This window comes from Bombina bombina, chromosome 3 (genome assembly GCF_027579735.1).
Source record: "Bombina bombina isolate aBomBom1 chromosome 3, aBomBom1.pri, whole genome shotgun sequence".
NCBI classification, from domain to species: Eukaryota; Metazoa; Chordata; class Amphibia; order Anura; family Bombinatoridae; genus Bombina; species Bombina bombina.
In genome coordinates, this window is record NC_069501.1 from 974,585,840 (window position 1) to 974,608,343 (window position 22,504).

The window sequence follows — 22,504 nt, forward strand, 5'->3', positions numbered from 1 at the left end:
AGCATGCAACTAAATTAATAGACCAGGGAGGCACTGTAGATGTAGCATATCTAGACTTTAGCAAATCATCTGACACTGTCCCACAAAGCAGACTTATTCACAAAATGTATTGCCTTGGAGTAGATGCTAAGATTGTTAAGGGACATGAAATCCAAATTTTTTCTTTCATGATTCAGATAGAGGATACGATTTTAAACAACTTTCTAATTTACTTCTATTTTCTAATTTGTTTCATTCTCTTAGTATCATTTATTGAAGGAGCAGCAATGCACTAATGGTTTCTAACTGAACACATGGGTGAGCCAATCACAATCGGTATATATATATATATGCATCCACCAAATCAACAGCTAGAACCTAGGTTCTCTGCTGCTCTTGAATAATAGAAGTAAATTGGAAAGTTGTTTAAAATTGTATGCTCTGTCTTAATCATGGAAGAAAATTTTTGGGTTGGCATGCTAAGGCACTGTGGCTGATCTCTGTAGCAATCTAAGGGTTGCCGGTTCGATCCCCGGTGAGGTCCACTCAGTCTTTCATCCTTCTGAGGTTGATAAAATGAGCAGCGCCTTCAGACCCTTACGGGTGATTAGATGCGCTTTACAAGTACCCAATACATACATACATACATACATACATGTCCCTTTAAGTGGGTAGAATGCTTGCTTAATAGAAGGCAGATTGTTTCAATTAATAGAGTATATTCAAATGAGGTGTCAGTTACTGTTGTTCCCCAAGGGCCCTGTTTTGTTTAACATGTTCATTAGTGATATTGGAAGTGGGCTCCAGGTGAAGGTACACTTGGTTGCTGATTATACAAACATTTGTAACAGAGTACTGGGCAAATAAATAAAATTTATTATTACCAAGAACAAAATTATGGATATAGGATGCAAAAACCCAAAGGTCAATTAAAGGTACATTGGTAGACAATGCAGCCAGTAAGGTAATAGCGGGGTTATTATGCCACTTTACAGATCGCTAATAAGGCCTCATCTGGAATATTGTGTACAGTTCTGGAGACCACATCTCTAAAAGGATATAAATAAACTAGTACTGTCCAAAGGAGGGCTACTAAAATTTTACATGGGGGCCGATTTAACAACGTGCGGGCGGACAAGATTCGCTGTAGCAGATCATATCTGCCGCACATCAATAAATGCCGACAGCATACACTGTCAACATTTATCATTGCACAAGCATTTCTAGTGAAATGCTTGTGCAATGCCGCCCCCTGCACATTCGCGGCCAATCGGCCGCTAGCAGAGGGTTTCAATTAACCCGATCGTATCCAATCAGACGGATTGCTGTCCGCCACCTCAGAGGTGGCAGACGAGTTAAGGAGCAGCGGTCTTAAGACCACTGCTTCTTAACTCCTGTTTCCGGCTTGTGCGGAAACAGGTGCATTCGGACCTTAATAAATCGGCCCCATGGTCTAAAATATAAAACATACAAAGAAAGACTCTTTAATCTAAATATGTATAGTTTAGAGTAGAGAAAAAGGTGACATGATACAAACCTTCAAATATATGAAGGGACTTAATAAAGTGGAAGCTGAAAGCATTTTCTACAAAAAAAGAAATACCAAAACAAAAGGTCACAATCTTAAGTCAGAAGGTACCAGATTCAGGAAAAATGTGAGGAAGCATTTTTTTAGGAAAAGGGTGGTGGATTTATGAAATAAATTTCCAAAAGAGGTGGTAAACACAGGGACAGTAAAAGATTTAAAACATGCTTGGGACATGCATAAGGCTACTAAGAAAACGAACGTAATATGGGTAGACCTGATGGGCCTTTTGGTTCTTATCTACCGTCAAATTGCATAAAAACGGATCACCTTTTGAAAGTATAACAGGGCAAAAAGGTGGATTTTTAAGATAAATAATATTTGTATCAGCTGCTTTGTGGAGAATGACTTGTTGCTTGTTAAGATTTCTATCATAAGTAATTCCTACAGCAATACATACAGACAATCACGTATGCTGCTTTAAAGCCTGGATACATTTTATTGTGTCTTTGCTCACAAAGTGCTTTGCATCACCTCTAGAAAAACAAATATCTCCTCTACTAGATGATTCAGAAGACTTCATTAGAGTGTTCTTGGCCTTCTTTAAAGTTTGTAGTCATGATTGATGGAATTCTAAGGCCACATAGTGATTACAACAGCCTCAAGGATGACAGCTGTACTGATCTATCAACCCTTAATAATTTTAGGTCCTAATAAATCTTTCATTAGAGAATGATAAAGCTCTCAGCCAGATGACTAGTGTTAAAGCTTCATTGTCATCATCAATTTTATCTTGTGTTTCGTGTCTTTATAATAGAAACATTTTGTGTCCTCTCCCTTATGCCACGTCCTTTTATAAAGGGACAAATTAGTTATTGTAAGTATTGGAAACACATTCTATATAATGTTAAAAACATCAATTTAACGATTAGACATGTTTCAGGTTTATGCCTTCATCAGAAACCTATTTTATTATAACTTGAGGTAATTTAAATAGCATAATTCCTCTGCTGTTTGGTCAGTTGCCTAATGAGAACCTGTTCTGAAAGTAGTTATTCCCAGACTCCCACAGACTTCTAAATATGTATTTTGTTATCGTAACAGGAAACAGTCATGTTTGTAAACATGTTGACATGCACGAAAACTTAACAATTGAAAAAAGCTGAGTTAAAGTGATGGTAAACTTTAACTAATCAAATACAATATAAGTAATCTTTGCCTTTAAAAAGGCATATGTGTACCTTTTTTGTTTTAAATCCATCTGTGAATGGGTTAAATTAGTTCATATAGTAATGCTTCTAGTGCAATGTTATGCTGGCCCACTGGGATTAACTCTTTTTTTTAATGACAATTCCAGTGAACATCCAATCAACATGTGTGTCATATGACAATTTTGAAGCCCAGCCCTTTTAAAGCTCATTTAAAGCCCTTATAAAGCCTTTGTAGAGAGTGGGTGGGACTGTTCTATACATCACAGCCCAACCAAAAGAGGAACTGAAGAGGGGAGGAGGAACAGAGAATATCAATAAGGATTATAAACCTTTTTATTATAAAACATTTATACACAATATCTGCTTTTCAAAATGTGCCATAGTTTTTAAGAGTTCAATGCTGTAACAAATTATAGTAGATACATTAAAAAATATTTTAAAGGGACAGTTAATTGTTATTGTTTAAAAAGTTAGACAATCCTTTTATTGTATCTAAGCCTCTGCAGACTGCCCCCTTATCTCAGTTCTTTTGACAGACATGCATTTTAGCTAATCAGTGCTGACTCATAAATAACTCCACTGGAGTGAGCACAATGTTTTTCTATATGGCACACATGAATTAGCAGTGCCTAACAGTGAAAAACTATCAACATGCACTGAGATAAGAGGTGGTCTTTAATGGCTTAGAAATCAGGTTGAGCATACCTAGGTTTCACTTTCAACCAAGAATAACAAGAGAACAAAGCAAATTTGATGATAAAAATAAATTGGAACGTTACTTAAAATTGCAACATGCCCTATCTGAATCATAAAAGCTTAATTTTGACTTGACTGTCTGTCTCAGTATATAAATAGAGTTTATGTTGTATGAAGCAGCTCAAAAACCCATGCAGTAACTAGGTTTTCTGATAAATTGAATTGGCTTGAAAATACCACAGAACCCTCTGTAAAGTACTATGCTTGGCTCTTCTAAATCCCCATGCTGATTAAAATATCAGTTCTTACTGACAAAATCTGAGGTCCAAGTAGAGAAGACTATTGTTTATCATATTATTAGCCATCTAGAGGTGATATAAGGGACACATTTCTATTCATAGAATCTTATGGGTCTCCTTCATGGTAAGAGTTTTTGTACAATGAATGAAAGGTGTATAAATGCAATGGTAAGGAAAATGTCATATCATTGTGGAAATTTAAGTTCAAGGAAAGCTGAAACATGGTAAGAAGGTGTAAAAATGGGATGCTCTGAGCATGAAGCAAGATTTTCTGATGATCAACAGAATTGTAAATAACACAATTTGTCAAGCACATATTAAACAGAGGCCAATGCCATTGTTTAGCGACAATAATATTTTGATGTTGTTAGGAATGATGTGTGCAAGAATATCAGGAACTAAAAATATACGACTAGATTACGAGTTTTGTCGGTAAGGCTGTGCGGTGATAACGAGCAGTTTATGCTCACCGCTCACCTACAGACAACACTGGTATTACGGGTTTTTACAAACCCGGCGTTAGCCGCAGAAAAGTGAGCGGAGAGCAAAATTTTGCTCACATCTCATCTCAATACCAGCGCTGCTTACGTTAGCGGTGAGCTGGCTAAACGTGCTTGTGCACGATTTCCCCATAGGAATCAATGGGGCAGATCCGGCTGAAAAAAACCTAACACCTGCAAAAAAGCAGCGTTCCTATGGGGAAACACTTTTAATGTCTACACCTAACACCCTAACATGAACCCCGAGTCTAAACACCCCTAATCTTACACTTATTAACCTCTAATCTGCCGCCCCTGACATCGCCAACACCTGCATTATATTATTAACCCCTAATCTGCCGCTCCGGACTCCGCCGCCACCTACATTATACTTATGAACCCCTAATCTGCTGCCCCCAACATCTACATTATATTTTTTAACCCCTAATCTGCTGTCCCCAACATCGCCGACACCTACATTATATTTATTAACCCCTAATCTGCCGTCCCCAACATCGCAGACACCTACATTATATTTATTAACCCCTAATCTGCCGCCCCCAATGTCGCCGCAACCTAACTACACTTATTAACCCCTAATCTGCCGCCCCAACGTCGCCGCCACTATATTAAAGTTATTAACCCCTAAATCTAAGTCTAACCCTAACCCTAACACCCCCTAACTTAAATATAACTTAAATAAATCTAAATAAAATACTACAATTAAATACATTATTCCTATTTAAAACTAAATACTTACCTATAAAATAAACCCTAAGCTAGCTACAATATAACAAATAGTTACATTGTAGCTAGCTTAGGATTTATTTTTATTTAACAGGTAACTTTGTATTTATTTTAACTAGGCAGAATAGTTATTAAATAGTTATTAACTATTTAATAGCTACCTAGTTAAAATAAAGACAAATTTACCTGTAAAATAAGACCTAACCTAAGTTAAAATTACACCTAACACTACACTATAATACAATTAAATACAATTATCTAAAGTACGGAAACCCCCCCCCCACTAAATTACAGAAAATAATAAAATAATTACAAGTTTTTTAAACTAATTACACCTACTCTAATCCCCCTAATAAAATAAAAAAGCCCCCCAAAATAATAAAAAGCCCTACCCTATACTAAATTACAAATAGCCCTTAAAGGGGCCTTTTGTGGGACATTGCCCCAAAGTAATCAGCTCTTTTACCTGTAAAAAAAAGTACAATACCCCCCAACATTAAAACCCACCACCCACACACCCAACCCTACTCTAAAACCCACCCAATACCCCCTTAATAAAACCTAACACTAACCCCTTGAAGATCACCCTACCTTGAGAAGTCTTCAACCAACCAGGCCGAAGTCTTCAACGAAGCTGGGCGAAGTGGTCCTCCAGACGGGCAGAAGTCTTCATCCAAGCTGGGAAGAGAGGGTCTACCGCTCACTTTTGGTTAGACTCGTAATACCGGTGTTATGCAAGTCCCATTGAAAATATAGGATACACAATTGACGTAAGTGGATTTGCGGTATTTCCGAGTCTGGCCAAAAAAGTGAGCGGTGAGCCTGTCATTTCAAGACTCGTAATACCAGCAGGTGTTAAAAAGCAGCGTTGGGACCTCTCAACGCTGCTTTTTAAGGCTAACGCAAGACTCATAATCTAGGCGATAGTATTCTTAAACTGGGCAAATGACTAAAACATAATTTATGCTTACCTGATAAATTTATTTCTCTTGTAGTGTATCCAGTCCACGGATCATTCATTACTTATGGGATATTCTCCTTCTCAACAGGAAGTTGAAAGAGGATCACCCACAGCAGAGCTGCTATATAGCTCCTCCCCTAAATGTCATATCCAGTCATTCGACTGAAAACAAACAGAGAAAGGAGAAACCATAGGGTGCAGTGGTGTCTGTAGTTTAATTAAAATTTAGACCTGCCTTAAAAGGACAGGGCGGGCCGTGGACTGGATACACTACAAGAGAAATAAATTTATCAGGTAAGCATAAATTATGTTTTCTCTTGTTAAGTGTATCCAGTCCACAGATCATCCATTACTTATGGAATACCAATACCAAAGCTAAAGTACACGGATGATGGGAGGGACAAGGCAGGATTAAGCGGAAGGAACCACTGCCTGAAGAACCTTTCTCCCAAAAACAGCCTCCGAAGAAGCAAAAGTATCAAATTTGGAAAATTTGGAAAAAGTGTGAAGCGAAGACCAAGTCGCGGCCTTGCAAATCTGTTCAACAGAGGCCTCATTTTTAAAGGCCCAGGTGGAAGCCACAGCTCTAGTGGAATGAGCTGTAATCCTTTCAGGGGGCTGCTGTCCAGCAGTCTCATAGGCTAGGCGTATTATGCTCCGAAGCCAAAAGGAAAGAGAGGTTGCCGAAGCTTTTTGACCTCTCCTCTGTCCAGAGTAAACGACAAACAGGGTAGATGTTTGACGAAAATCTTTAGTAGCTTGTAAGTAAAACATCAAGGCACGGACTACGTCCAGATTATGTAAAAGACGTTCCTTCTTTGAAGAAGGATTAGGACACAATGATGGAACATCAATCTCTTGATTGATATTCTTGTTAGAAACCACCTTAGGTAAAAACCCAGGTTTGGTACGCAGGACTACCTTATCTGCATGAAAAATCAGATAAGGAGAATCACATTGTAAGGCAGATAGCTCAGAGACTCTCCGAGCCGAGGAAATAGCCATCAAAAACAGAACTTTCCAAGATAAAAGTTTAATATCAATGGAATGAAGGGGTTCAAACTGAACTCCTTGAAGAACTTTAAGAACCAAGTTTAAGCTCCACGGGGGAGCAACAGGTTTAAACACAGGCTTAATTCTAACCAAAGCCTGGCAAAATGCCTGGACGTCTGGAACCTCTGCCAGACGCTTGTGCAAAAGAATAGACAGAGCAGAAATCTGTCCCTTTAAGGAACTAGCTGATAATCCTTTGTCCAAGCCCTCTTGGAGAAAAGACAATATTCTAGGAATCCTAACCTTACTCCATGAGTAATTCTTGGATTCACACCAATAAAGATATTTACTCCATATCTTGTGGTAGATTTTCCTGGTAACAGGCTTTTGTGCCTGTATTAAAGTATCAATGACTGACTCGGAGAAGCCACGCTTTGATAAAATCAAGCGTTCAATCTCCATGCAGTCAGTCTCAGAGAAATTAGATTTGGATGATTGAAAGGACATTGTATCAGAAGGTCCTGTCTTAGAGGCAGAGTCCATGGTGGAAAGGATGACATGTCCACTAGGTCTGCATACCTTAGCATAAATTATGTTTTCTCTTGTTAAGTGTATCCAGTCCACAGATCATCCATTACTTATGGAATACCAATACCAAAGCTAAAGTACACGGATGATGGGAGGGACAAGGCAGGATTAAGCGGAAGGAACCACTGCCTGATGAACCTTTCTCCCAAAAACAGCCTCCGAAGAAGCAAAAGTATCAAATTTGGAAAATTTGGAAAAAGTGTGAAGCGAAGACCAAGTCGCGGCCTTGCAAATCTGTTCAACAGAGGCCTCATTTTTAAAGGCCCAGGTGGAAGCCACAGCTCTAGTGGAATGAGCTTTAATCCTTTCAGGAGGCTGCTGTCCAGCAGTCTCATAGGCTAGGCGTATTATGCTCCGAAGCCAAAAGGAAAGAGAGGTTGCCGAAGCTTTTTGACCTCTCCTCTGTCCAGAGTAAACGACAAACAGGGTAGATGTTTGACGAAAATCTTTAGTAGCTTGTAAGTAAAACTTCAAGGCACGGACTACGTCCAGATTATGTAAAAGATGTTCCTTCTTTGAAGAAGGATTAGGACACAATGATGGAACATCAATCTCTTGATTGATATTCTTGTTAGAAACCACCTTAGGTAAAAACCCAGGTTTGGTACGCAGGACTACCTTATCTGCATGAAAAATCAGATAAGGAGAATCACATTGTAGGCAGATAGCTCAGAGACTCTCCGAGCCGAGGAAATAGCCATCAAAAACAGAACTTTCCAAGATAAAAGTTTAATATCAATGGAATGAAGGGGTTCAAACTGAACTCCTTGAAGAACTTTAAGAACCAAGTTTAAGCTCCACGGGGGAGCAACAGGTTTAAACACAGGCTTAATTCTAACCAAAGCCTGGCAAAATGCCTGGACATCTGGAACCTCTGCCAGACGCTTGTGCAAAAGAATAGACAGAGCAGAAATCTGTCCCTTTAAGGAACTAGCTGATAATCCTTTGTCCAAGCCCTCTTGGAGAAAAGACAATATTCTAGGAATCCTAACCTTACTCCATGAGTAATTCTTGGATTCACACCAATAAAGATATTTACTCCATATCTTGTGGTAGATTTTCCTGGTAACAGGCTTTCGTGCCTGTATTAAAGTATCAATGACTGACTCGGAGAAGCCGCGCTTTGATAGAATCAAGCGTTCAATCTCCATGCAGTCAGTCTCAGAGAAATTAGATTTGGATGATTGAAAGGACCTTGTATCAGAAGGTCCTGTCTTAGAGGCAGAGTCCATGGTGGAAAGGATGACATGTCCACTAGGTCTGCATACCAAGTCCTGCGTGGCCACGCAGGTGCTATCAGAATCACTGATGCTCTCTCCTGTTTGATTTTGGCAATCAGTCGAGGGAGCAGAGGAAACGGTGGAAACACATAAGCCAGGTTGAAGAACCAAGGCGCTACTAGAGCATCTATCAGCGTCGCTTCTGGGTCCCTGGACCTGGATCCGTAACAAGGAAGCTTGGCGTTCTGGCGAGACGCCATGAGATCCAACTCTGGTTTGCCCCAATGATGAATCAACTGAGCAAACACCTCCGGATGGAGTTCCCACTCCTCCGGATGGAAAGTCTGACGACTTAGAAAATCCGCCTCCCAGTTCTCCACGCCTGGGATATGGATTGCTGACAGGTGGCAAGAGTGGTACTCTGCCCAGCGAATTATTTTTGAGACTTCTAACATCGCTAGGGAACTCCTGGTTCCCCCTTGATGGTTGATGTAAGCCACAGTCGTGATGTTGTCCGACTGAAATCTGATGAACCTCAGTGTTGCTAACTGAGGCCAAGCCAGAAGAGCATTGAATATCGCTCTTAACTCCAGAATATTTATTAGAAGGAGTTTCTCCTCCTGAGTCCCCGATCCCTTTGCCTTCAGGGAATTCCAGACTGCACCCCAACCTAGAAGGCTGGCATCTGTTGTTACAATTGTCCAATCTGGCCTGTGAAAGGTCATACCCTTGGACAGGTGTACCCGAGACAACCACCAGAGAAGAGAATCTCTGGTCTCTTGATCCAGATTTAGCAGAGGGGACAAATCTGTGTAATCCCCATTCCACTGACTCAGCATGCATAATTGCAGCGGTCTGAGATGAAGGCGCGCTAATGGCACTATGTCCATTGCCGCTACCATTAAGCCGATTACCTCCATACACTGAGCTACCGAAGGGCGCGGAATGGAGTGAAGAACATGGCAAGCGTTTAGAAGTTTTGATAACCTGGACTCCGTCAGGTAAATTTTCATTTCTACAGAATCTATAAGAGTCCCTAAGAAGGAGACTCTTGTGAGTGGGGATAGAGAACTCTTTTCCTCGTTCACTTTCCACCCGTGCGACCTCAGAAATGCCAGAACTATCTCTGTATGAGACTTGGCAACTTGAAAGCTTGACGCCTGTATCAGGATGTCGTCTAGATACGGAGCCACCGCTATGCCTCGCGGTCTTAGAACCGCCAGAAGTGAGCCCAGAACCTTTGTAAAGATTCTCGGGGCTGTAGCCAACCCGAAGGGAAGAGCTACAAATTGGTAATGCCTGTCTAGAAAGGCAAACCTCAGAAACCGATGATGATCTTTGTGAATCGGTATGTGAAGGTAGGCATCCTTTAAGTCCACTGTGGTCATGTACTGACCTTCTTGGATCATGGGTAGGATGGTCCGAATAGTTTCCATTTTGAAAGATGGAACACTGAGGAATTTGTTTAAGATCTTTAGATCCAAAATTGGTCTGAAGTTTCCCTCTTTTTTGGGAACCACAATATAAAAAATGTTACTGCACCTTTAACCCCTTAATGACCACAGCGCTTTTCCATTTTCTGTCCGTTTGGGACCAAGGCTATTTTTACATTTTTGCGGTGTTTGTGTTTAGCTGTAATTTTCTTCTTACTCATTTACTGTACCCACACATATTATATACCGCTTTTCTCGCCACTAAATGGACTTTCTAAAGATACCATTATTTTCATCATATCTTATAATTTACTATAAAAAAATATATAAAATATGAGGAAAAATTGAAAAAAACACACTTTTTCTAACTTTGACCCCCAAAATCTGTTACATATCTACAACCACCAAAAAACACCCATGCTAAATAGTTTCAAAATTTTGTCCTGAGTTTAGAAATACCCAATGTTTACATGTTCTTTGCTTTTTTTGCAAGTTATAGGGCCATAAATACAAGTAGCACTTTGCTATTTCCAAACCACTTTTTTCCAAAATTAGCGCTAGTTACATTAGAACACTAATATCTTTCAGGAATCCCTGAATATCCCTTGACATGTATATATTTTTTTTTAGTAGACATCCCAAAGTATTGATCTAGGACAATTTTGGTATATTTCATACCACCATTTCACCGCCAAATGCGATCAAATACAAAAAATCGTTCACTTTTTCACAAATTTTTTCACAAACTTTTGGTTTCTCACTGAAATTATTTACAAACAACTTGTGCAATTATGGCATAAATGGTTGTAAATTCTTCTCTGGGATCCCCTTTGTTCAGAAATAGCAGACATATATGGCTTTGGCGTTGCTTTTTGGTAATTAGAAGGCCGCTAAATGCCACTGCGCACCACAAGTGTATTATGCCCAACAGTTAAGGGGTTAATTAGGGAGCTTTTAGGGAGCTTGTAGGGTTAATTTTAGCTTTAGTGTAGTATAGTAGACAACCCCAAGTATTGATCTAGGCACATTTTGGTATATTTCATGCCACCATTTCACCGCCAAATGCGATCAAATTGAAAAAAAAGTAAAATTTTTCACAATTTTAGGTTTCTCACTGAAATAATTTACAAACAGCTTGTGCAATTATGGCACAAATGGTTGTAAATACTTGTCTGGGATCCCCTTTGTTCAGAAATAGCAGACATATATGACTTTGGCGTTGCTTTCTGGTAATTAGAAGGCCGCTAAATCCTGCTGCGCCTCACACGTGTATTATGGCTAGCAGTGAAGTTAATTAGGGAGTTTGTAGGGAGCTTGCAGGGTTAATTTTAGCTTTAGTGTAGAGATCAGCCTCCCACCTGACACATCCCACCCCCTGATCCCTCCCAAACAGCTCCCTTCCCTCCCCCACCCCACAATTGTCCCCGCCATCTTAAGTACTGGCAGAAAGTCTGCCAGTACTAAAATAAAAGGGTTTTTAAAAAAAAAAAATATTTTTTTAGCATATTTACATATGCTAGGGTGTAGGATCCCCCCCTTAGCCCCCAACCTCCCTGATCCCCCCCCAAAACCGCTCTCTAACCCTCCCCTCTGCCTCATTGGGGGCCATCTTGGGTACTGGCAGCTGTCTGCCAGTACCCAGTTTGCAAAAAAAAAGTGCTTTTTTTATTTTTGTTTGGCTTTTTTCTGTAGTGTAGCTTCCCCCCCCACACAGACAAACCCCCACCACCTTGCTGATCTTTTTTTTTAAAAAAAATATTTAGACATTTAACATTTTTTATTAATAAATTTTCTGTAGTGTAGCGGTTCCCACCCGCTCCCTCCCCGTGCACGCGCCCGCCCCCGCCCTCCCGTGCACGCGCGCGCGTCCGTGCGCGCCCCCGCTCATCCCCGCCCACGATCCCGCCCCCCCTGCACATAACCAGGGCCATCGATGGCCGCCACCCGCCTCCCGGTCCGGCTCCCACCCACCAACGCAGGGAGCCACCGATCTCCGGTGCAGAGAGGGCCACAGAGTGGCTCTCTCTGCACCGGATGGCTTAAAAAGGTTATTGCAGGATGCCTCCATATCGAGGCATCACTGCAATAACCGGAAAGCAGCTGGAAGCGAGCAGGATCGCTTCCAGCTGCTTTCCACACCGAGGACGTGCAGGGTACGTTCTCAGGCATTAACTGCCTTTTTTTTGAGGACGTACCCTGCACGTCCTCGGTCGTTAAGGGGTTAAGAAACACAAATTTTGTCAAAATTTGAAATAACAGTGAAAAAAGGCAGTTACACTAACGAACTTTTTACAGTGTATGTAACAAGTTAGCAGAGCATTGCACCCACTTGCAAATGGATGATTAACCCCTTAATACCCAAAATGGAATAATAAAAGACAAAAACGTTTGTATTTTTTTTTTGTTTGTTTTTTTTTTTCTTTTTCAAACAGTCACAACAACTGCCACAGCTCTACTGTGGCTTTTTAACCTCCCTCAAAAACGACTTTGAAGCCTTTTGAGCCCTCCAGAGATGTCCTGGATCATGCAGAGGGAAACTGAATGTCTCTGTCAGTATTTTTAGCTGCACAGAAAAGCACTAAAAAAGGCCCCTCCCACTCATATTACAACAGTGGAAAGCCTAAGGAAACTGTTACTAGGCAAAATTCAAGCCAGCCATGTGGAAAAAACTAGGCCCCAATAAGTTTTATCACCAAATACATATAAAAACGATTAAACATGCCAGCAAACGTTTTATATTACATTTTTATAAGAGTATGCATCTCTATTAATAAGCCTGATACCAGTAGCTATCACTGCATTTAAGGCTTTACTTACATTAGTTCGGTATCAGCAGCATTTTCTAGCAAATTCCATCCCTAGAAAAATATTAACTGCACATACCTTATTGCAGGAAAACCTGCACGCCATTCCCTCTCTGAAGTTACCTCACTCCTCAGAATATGTGAGAACAGCCATGGATCTTAGTTACTTCTGCTAAGATCATAGAAAACGCAGGCAGATTCTTCTTCTAAATACTGCCTGAGATAAACAGTACACTCCGGCACCATTTAAAAATAACAAACTTTTGATTGAAGAATAAACTAAGTATAAAACACCACTCTCCTCTTACGACCTCCATCTTGGTTGAGGCTTGCAAGAGAATGACTGGATATGACAGTTAGGGGAGGAGCTATATAGCAGCTCTGCTGTGGGTGATCCTCTTGCAACGTCCTGTTGGGAAGGAGAATATCCCATAAGTAATGGATGATCCGTGGACTGGATACACTTAACAAGAGAAACATATATTTTCATTAACTAAGGATACTCAGGAATTTGCCAATAAAAACAAATAATTTATAACATATAATTAGTGGCAGCAGGATTTCTAAGCTCTGATTTTCAGTGTCTTCCTTATATCTACTTTTTAATGGACCATCAGCAGAGGCGGTCCTACAATTTAATATTGGGGGGGGCAGTTGGGGGCTAATGGAGGCAGTGAAAAAGTTGAAAAACACAACACACATAATGCAGTATATGGAGCCCTTTGCAGCTCAATGGGGGTGCTACACATGACCATCAGGAATAAGAGTATGGATATCTTAACAAACCTGGTTTGATAAGTACCACACCCATTTGTATGCAAATCCCAACCCATTCTCCTCCCAAGTGTTTTCATCCTCCCATAGCCTCTCCCAATTTTAAGGATGCTTTTGGTGTTGGTAACCTTTACTGCCTTTTAATAATTTAAGTTTTATTTATTGTTTTAAAACTGATTAACCTTTCATTTGAGTGCAATGACTGATTATATTAAAGTGATAGCATGTTAAAACTGATATCATCAACTTATGTGTTTATGGTCTTTTTCCATTGCCTCCCCAGACGCCTCTATATCACTTGCCTTTTTCTATTCTTTGGCAAGTCTGTGGTGCAGCTAATAGGAAAGGAATCATATGCCCTATGTATTTATATAGTAGCATGCTCTTACCCTTCTGCTTGCTAGAATAATTCAATATTAATGTAACTGCACATGAGCATTTGCCAGAGTGGTCCAATAGCAGTAAACAGTGAATCCGCTGTATATGTTAACCATCCTTCCAGCAAGAGCTCACATGGGCATGTAGTGTTTCTCCTATTGGCTACACCACATGCTTGTCAAAGAATAGTAAAACAACAAATGATGGAGGGGTAGCTGAGGAACAATAAAAAAGGACCATGGTTATTTATACTTTGTTTAGTATAATGACACTATACTATGTGTGACTTATTAAATATCAGCTTTAACATGCTATGAAGCTGTGATAATTACACTAAGTAAACATGATGGCTTAAACGCAATTCAATTTAACGTGCGCCAGGATAACGCGACTTCAGAGCTCTGGTTAACTGTTACGCTTGAATAAAAAGTGTCACAAAATACATCAAAAATACATTTAAAAGAAGTACAGTTACACTCATAATAACACCTTCTAATAATAAATACTTCATTAAAAGTTATAAGGGCTCAAAGATATGAGGTCTCACGTGTTAGAAAAAAAAAGGACTCTAAAGGGCTTTAACATAGAGATACATACGTATGCGTGTCTAAATATGTATATTTATGTATATAGATTATGTATATATGTGTGTACAGATGTAATGTATTTATACATGCATACATGTATTTACAGACATATATACACATATAAACACATAGATACCTGTATTGGCCCGAGTATAGGCGGCATCTGACTATTATTATTATTATTATTATCAGGTATTTGTAGAGCGCCAACAGATTCCGTAGCTATTAGCCGGACCTTTAAAGTTTGGTGCCATTTTAAAGAAAATTAAATTTTTATAGAAATGTATTTACTTGTTGTTAGGTTTTCACTTTGTCAGGTACATTGCTTTGCTGACTGACATTTGACAACCACCCTTGTAGCCCAGTTTTTTAAGATAAAATGTTTTATATTGCAATGACAACAAGTATTCTGGTTTCTGTACAAAAAAAAACAAACACCACCTTTATACTTAATATTCCTATAAAGAATATGCCAACAGCTGTAAATGTATATCCTTATATAACGGTACAAAATACCCTACCTGACCCCACTGCAACTCCACGCTGCTTCTCCTCCTCTTCCTGCAAAACCAGAGAGAGACCAGAATCTGTAATAGGTAGGTAAACCAGTTAGCTTCCATCTTACTCATACAAATTATTGAAATATTCATTCAGGACCTCCACAACATTATGTATGGCTTCCAGGTAAGCCTGGTTATTGTCTGTCACATCTACACAAATACAGAAGTACAACCCAGCGTATTAGCGGTAGATGGGGGAAAAGTGCGGCCTATACTCGGGCCAATATAGACATATTTATATAAGTGCATTGGAGTCCTTTGCATTCAAGTAGTTGAAAACATAAAAATATATTCTTGCAATTTTAATATTTTATAAAGTGTTTAACTTTATATTTACTGTAAATATTTCATATTCTAATGCCCTTCACATAGAGGAATATATTCTATGTATCCTTAAATAGATATTCCTATATATTTCTGTATATAATTATAAACCTGTATATAATTGTGTGTGTATATATATATATATATATATATATACACAATATATATATATATATATATATATATATATATATATATATATATATATATATATATATATATATATATATATATATATATATATATATATATATATATAGGTATAGATATTTATTATACCAAAATACCATCAGCAATTTTAATATTTTATAAAGTGTTTAACTTTATATTTACTGTAAATATTTCATATTCTAATGCCCTTCACATAGAGGAATATATTCTATGTATCCTTAAATAGATATTCCTATATATTTCCGTATATAATTATAAACCTGTATATAATTGTGTGTGTATATATATATATATATATATATATATACACACAATATATATATATATATATATATATATATATATATATATATATATATATATATATATATATATATATATATATATATATAGAGGTATAGATATTTATTATACCAAAATACCATCAGCTATAAATAGAAATATGTATTTATGAATAAATAGAACATATTCTGCTATTTGAAAAACATTGGAATGTGAAATATTAATATTTTCATGGGTTAGCACACTTGAGAAAATGCGATTGTGTTTGCGCACGAGTAGGGTGTTAGGTTTTACTTCCACTTTTTGCACTCCATTGATTTCTATGGGGGAATACATTAATGTGGTTGTGATATTAAAAGTTCAACTTTATGCGTGCGTCGGATTAGCGCAAGCTTTTTATTCTCAACTTGTAATAACCGACGTGTGCAAAAATCTTACTTCTAGTGGAGCTAATGAGCGAGCAGGAGCAATAAATAGGACTCCACTTGTGATCTAGCCCAAGTATGTAATGTATTTCAATGTAAACCTTTAATTTGAAGGTATCATCTTAATTAAATAGGATTATTAGCCTTTAATCTCTGAATGCAATTGAATGAAAATACAGTCATTTGTATATGTCAAGTTAGAACTAAGCTTTGTTGACTGAGCACTTGGTGCCAAATCATATAAACAAAGCCTGTAATCCATATTACACAGTAGTAATCATTCAAGGAACAAATAACATTTGGTAGATAGCATGGTAGTTTATATTTACTAACAAATCAAATGACCTGTTAAGGTAAATATAAACACTGTCAAGGAAAAGTGATTCAACTCCTCCATCAGATGCCACATATTTGGTTGTAGCATTATTATATAAAATGTATTACAGGTAGAATTGTGATGGGCAAAGAGGGCTCAGCCAATGAAGCTGGCCTCCATACAGGTCTGTCTACAAGGATCAATAAATTAATGTATTGATGTCTTTGGGGCCCATTTATCAAGACTCGCCAGAAACAGCAGTTATGAAGCAGCGGTCTACAGACCGCTGCGCCATAACCCTGTCTGCCTGCTCTGAGCAGGCGGACAGGAATCGCCGGAAATCAAGCCGATCGAGTACAATCGGGTTGATTGACACCCTCCTGCTGGCGGCCCATTGGCCGCGAGTCTGCAGGGGGCGGCGTTGCACCAGCAGCTCTTGTGAGCTGCTGATGCAATGCTGAATATGGAGAGCGTATTGCTCTCCGCATTCAGTGATGTCTTGCGGACCTGATCCGCACTGTCAGTTCAGGTTCGCAAGACATTTGATAAATAGGCCGCTATATATTAAATTATACCAAAAGGTATCTCTTGGGTTAACTAAGATTGGACTCAATGCTCCAAAACCCATCAATGAACACGTACTGCTGCCCTATTTTATTACCCTTCACATTAAAGCTCTGTGAACTACTACTACTACTACTGACAAAGGTTTCTTGTCACCTTGATTAGTTACTAATACAGATCTGGAGCAATGAGGCTTTGTGCAAAAGGTTCTCAGTTGGTGTTAGATCTCAATATTTGTGTTCACTTTCTCTGACACAGCTTCCAACCTCCTGGTCTGTGATACTATCCAGGTAATATGGGGAGGAATGCGATTGGGTAGATTAAATGTGACTTTGAGGCCTATTTATCATATGTCTGTCGGACCTGAACTGACAGTGCGGATCAGGTCCGACAGACATAGCTGAATGCGGAGAGCAATACGCTCTCCATATTCAGCAATGCACCAGCAGCTCTTGTGAGCTGCTGGTGCAACGCCGCCCCCTGCAGATTTTCGGCCAATCAGCCACCAGCAGGGGGTGTCAATCAACCCAATCGGGTTGAATTCTGGTGATTCCTGTCCGCCTCATCAGAGCAGGCAGACAGGGTTATGGAGCAGTGCTCTTCAGACCGCTGCTTCATAACTGGTGTTTCTGGTGAGCCTACAGGCTCGCCAGAAACACGGGCCCTCAAGCTCCGTACGGAGCTTAATAGATAGGCCCCTTTGTGTGAATTTGAAATCTAATTCACACATATAATGATCTCATTGTGACTTCTGTGAGTTGATTCACACAACTGTTGTTTTTTTTTATCCTTAGTGTCTGCCATGTTACTGATCTGTTGAGAATCACTGTATCAGCTCATAATATAGTGAAAGGAAATAGTATATTAAATAATAGGCATGTGCACAGACAAACATTTTTGTTTTGGATGAATCATTCGTTACAGTTTTTCCATTTCATCCAACATTAATTCACCTGGTTGTTTGGTTTGGCTGAATTTTGTCAAATTGATTTTTTTATTAAAAAGTACGATTCCTATTATTTCCTAAGGAGAACATCTACAGAGCACCATAGGAGCAGCTGGGCAGCAACTGAACAAAGAGTAAAGTTTGCCCACGCAAGAGTTGGTGTGATGATTTTACTCCATGTCAGGAAACTTCAGAGAAGGTTAAATATATAATAATGGTTTTAGAGATTTACTTGGTATCTTGATGAAGACTTATTAAGCTAGAAGCCTAGAATGCATCAATAGTGCATTTTTTGTGCAATATTTTTGAAATAATTTTTATTAGATAGTATTATTATGAGTTTAACTGTACTTTCTAATGTAATTTTGATGTGTTTTGTGACACTTTTTTGTTTCATGAAACAAAGAGCTCTGAGGTTGCGCTATCCCAATGATCATTAACTTCAATTGCGCTCAAACGATCAAGTTTACTTTCAACTTGTAATACGAGTGAAAAACCCGATGCGCTAACACCTGCAATAAACCCCCTTTCGCTCGAATGTAACTGTTAGCGCTCCACTGTCAAGTTAGCGCACAAGTGATAACTTTTTTTAGCATGCGTCTATGGAGAGAAGATAACGTGGTTACAGTATCTGAAGTAAGTGTGCGAGTGCAAGACTGAGGCACGATAACTTCACTAATGTGGGAGTGATACATTTTTTCTTTGAGCTCAGTTAGTGCACGAGTGAAAAAATTATTCATTGCAACACTTCTAATCTACCCTTAAATGGGTAAATGTTGGTGCAGTAGTCTCCAACAGTGGCGTCACTAGGGGGGTGCGGGGGGTGCGGGCCGCACCTGGGTGACACCCTCCAGGGGTGACACCAAAAAAAAAAAAAAAATTTTTTTTTTTTTTTTTTTTAAATTTTATTGAAATTCAAAGAAATACAATGTTGAGATGCATAGGTTATTTTATTAGAGGCTGGTATTTGTGAACATTAGTGGGACTGGGGAAGTTGTAGACACAATTTTTTTGCCCCTTGAGCCAGTGCTGCAATTTCAACAAATAGTTTTCCCGGCTGTTTTTGCTTGTTTGTACTTTGCTCCTCCCCTGCCCAATTTCACTATGAATGTTGTGGGTGTGCCGTGGGGCTTGCAGAGTTGCGCTGCCAGCCTAAACCTGCCTGCCTATCTGTGCTCACTGCTCAGTGACATGCGGCCCAGGGCTGTGCACTGACAGACTTGGAACAGAGTCAGAGAGCAGAATTTTCATAGTTTGCGCGCCTAAATCTTTTCTTCAGTGATTTATTTTAGAGTGCTCTGTTTATCTTTCATTTGATGTTCTGCTGAGCCAGGGAGCAGCTCTAGGCATGAGCTTCATAATTAATGCAGTGCAGTTTACATATTTTGTTTGTGTGTGTCTGAGTTTTTGTGTGTCTCAGTGTTTTTGTGTGTGTGTTTTTGTGTGTGTGTCTGAGTGTGTTTCCGAGTGTTTGTGTGTGCATCTGAGTATGTTTTTAAGTGTGTCTGAGTGTTTGTATGTGTGTTTGCCTGTGTTTTTGTGTGTGTCTGCTTTCTGGGGGGGGGGTGACACCATGACTTACCGCACCGGGTGACACCAACCCTAGTGATGCCACTGGGTTCCAAAGACTGAAGGAGAAAAAAAGCAAGTTATATTAAAACAATAATTTATTTGAGACGTTAAACTGGTTGGAGAGGTAAAAGTTTGTGAAGTAATAGTAAATAATAGGAGAGGTCATGTTTATATGAAATGCATGTGAATGCAAGACCTACAAATCATGTTAATAATTGGTACCTATAAACATACAATGTGTGGAACCAAATTCAATTTCTTGACCAGAAAAATAGGAGTGTCGGGCTGGGCCAATGCTTGATGCAGACTGCAGGGCATTGCAGTCTTCACATGCCTATTAAATCAGATTATGTTCATTAAAAAAAATGGAAATTATATTGATGTTATATATGTTCATTCTAGATTATATTAAAACATAAGCTGTGCAAAACCACTCCCTAAACTAATATATAATAAGGGTCATTTGTATACACCCCACAGATATGGCATAGAATAAAGTAAATGAAAATTAAAATGTTTACAGAGCTTGCAAAATAATAATTGACATATGATTTTAAAGAAGATAAATAAATCTCAGGTTCATAATTGTAGAGCATATGGGATATATTCACTAGAAGTTAGTAATAGAATCTCAATAATGAAAGGTGTACTGACTTTTGTTGCATTGAGAGTATACAATAGAAGTGGGTACACTCCTGTGCAATATATCTTAAATGGAAAATTATTCAAATTTGTATCCTTACAGTAATTACATTACTTCAACGTTTTACAATAGGGTGTTTGCTCTTATGTTAAATTAAAAACTAAGGGCCAGATTACAAGTGGAGTGCTAAATATCGCTTTCAAGAAAGCGATATTTGTGCAATGGTATTACAAGTAAACAGCAATGCGAATGCGAGGCTGGGAAGCATTGCGCTCTCAAGAGCACGCTTCCATAGGCTCCTATGGGAGCCTCATTCTGATGCTGTCTCTGACAGCACAGCGAAGGGGGTAAGTAGCACACCGATGGGCAGCAGTTAGTAAATATATACTGTATGTATATGCTGATATATATATACATTTATGTGTTAATGTGTGTATATTTACATATTAACACATAAATATATATGTATATAAGCATATACATATATATTTACTGGAAACACACAGTTCCCATAGATCGCAATGTAAAGGCACTTTTCAGTGCCAACTTTAACCTCAAAATACTGTCTAGTGCAGTTATTTTATTAAAAAATAAATATGCTGCTATCTTTATTTCTTTCCTAAGATATGGAGAGTCCACAATGTAATTCCACAGCAAAGCTGTTAAGTGTCCCTCCCCTACCCATAATCCCCAGTCATTCTCTTTGCCTCTGTCAATGGAGGAGGTGAAGTTTGGTGTCTAAATAAAAAAATAATTCCTTTTTTGGGTACTTTTCCCTGCAAGCAAGGATTTGGGTCAATCTCTTCAGTAGAGTAGTGATGGCTTTTAAGCAGTTAGGAAGTTGTGAGGTAGTCCTTGCTTTGTTTCCTAACACATTGTTGCCCATGGTACAGAAAGCCAGAGTTAGTTACTCTGTTCTTTCTTTTTCTACAGGTCTCTGTAAGGAGTATGTGTCCTTTCACGCCTTCTTAGCTGTCTTCCTGCCGGACAGCGAGACTGCAGGTAAGTGCTTTTGTCTTCTAGGTCTTGAAAGCTTGCACTTCAGAAGAATATGTCATATGCATTAGATGGGGACATTTTTAAAATCCTTTATACAGGATTTTCTTTAGCAGTGGGCAGGCACATCATGTATCTCGTGACCAGGGGGCCAATTTTTCAAGCACCGTATGGAGCTTGATAAACAGAAGTTATGAAGCAGCGGTCTAAAGACCATAACTTGTCTGCCTGCTCTGAGGCTGCAAACAGAAATCAACTAGATCGAATACGATTGGGTTGATTGACACCCCCTGCTAGCAGCCAATTGGCCGCAAATCTGCAGGGGGTGGCATTGCACCAGCAGTTCGCAAGAACTGCTGGTGCAATGATAAATGCTGACAGAGTATACTGTCGGCATTTATCGTTGTGCAGCGGACATGATACGCTACATTGTATCATGTCCACTCACACATTAATAAATATACTCCAAGGGGTTAATATTCCCATTATTGGGACGTTTTGCCTCTTTGGGCTAATTTTGTTGAAATACTTTATTAGTATGAGTGTGGCTTATGTTTTATACAGGGATTTATGTATAAACTTAAAATTTGGAAGTTGGTTTTCTTTGCTTGCTTAGCTAGAACAGGTTAACTAACTGCTTGAGCGTTTGTGTAAAATAAGCTCTGTTGTTGTAGGCATGTAACTTCTCTCTGCTGTCGAATATTCATGGAGCGGATCGGCATCATTACATTTCAGTCTCTTCAGTGTCGATCTACTATATGATCGTTTTAGAGACTTCTGGCAGCCAAGTTGTGTATAAGTGTTACAGTAAGGCACCTCAGGCTGTCTGAGGTGTAGGGGGCCTGATTGGTTTATTATTTTAAATAATTTTTGCATAACGTTAAGCGGCTGTGGTATTAAAAATTCTTAAACTGAGAGTGTATTTAAAAAAAAATCTACAATTTGGGGATTTTTTTATTTCATATTATGGACATGGACCAAGACTCTGTGTCTTTTGACAAATGCTTGTTTTGCCTTGAGGCACAAATTGT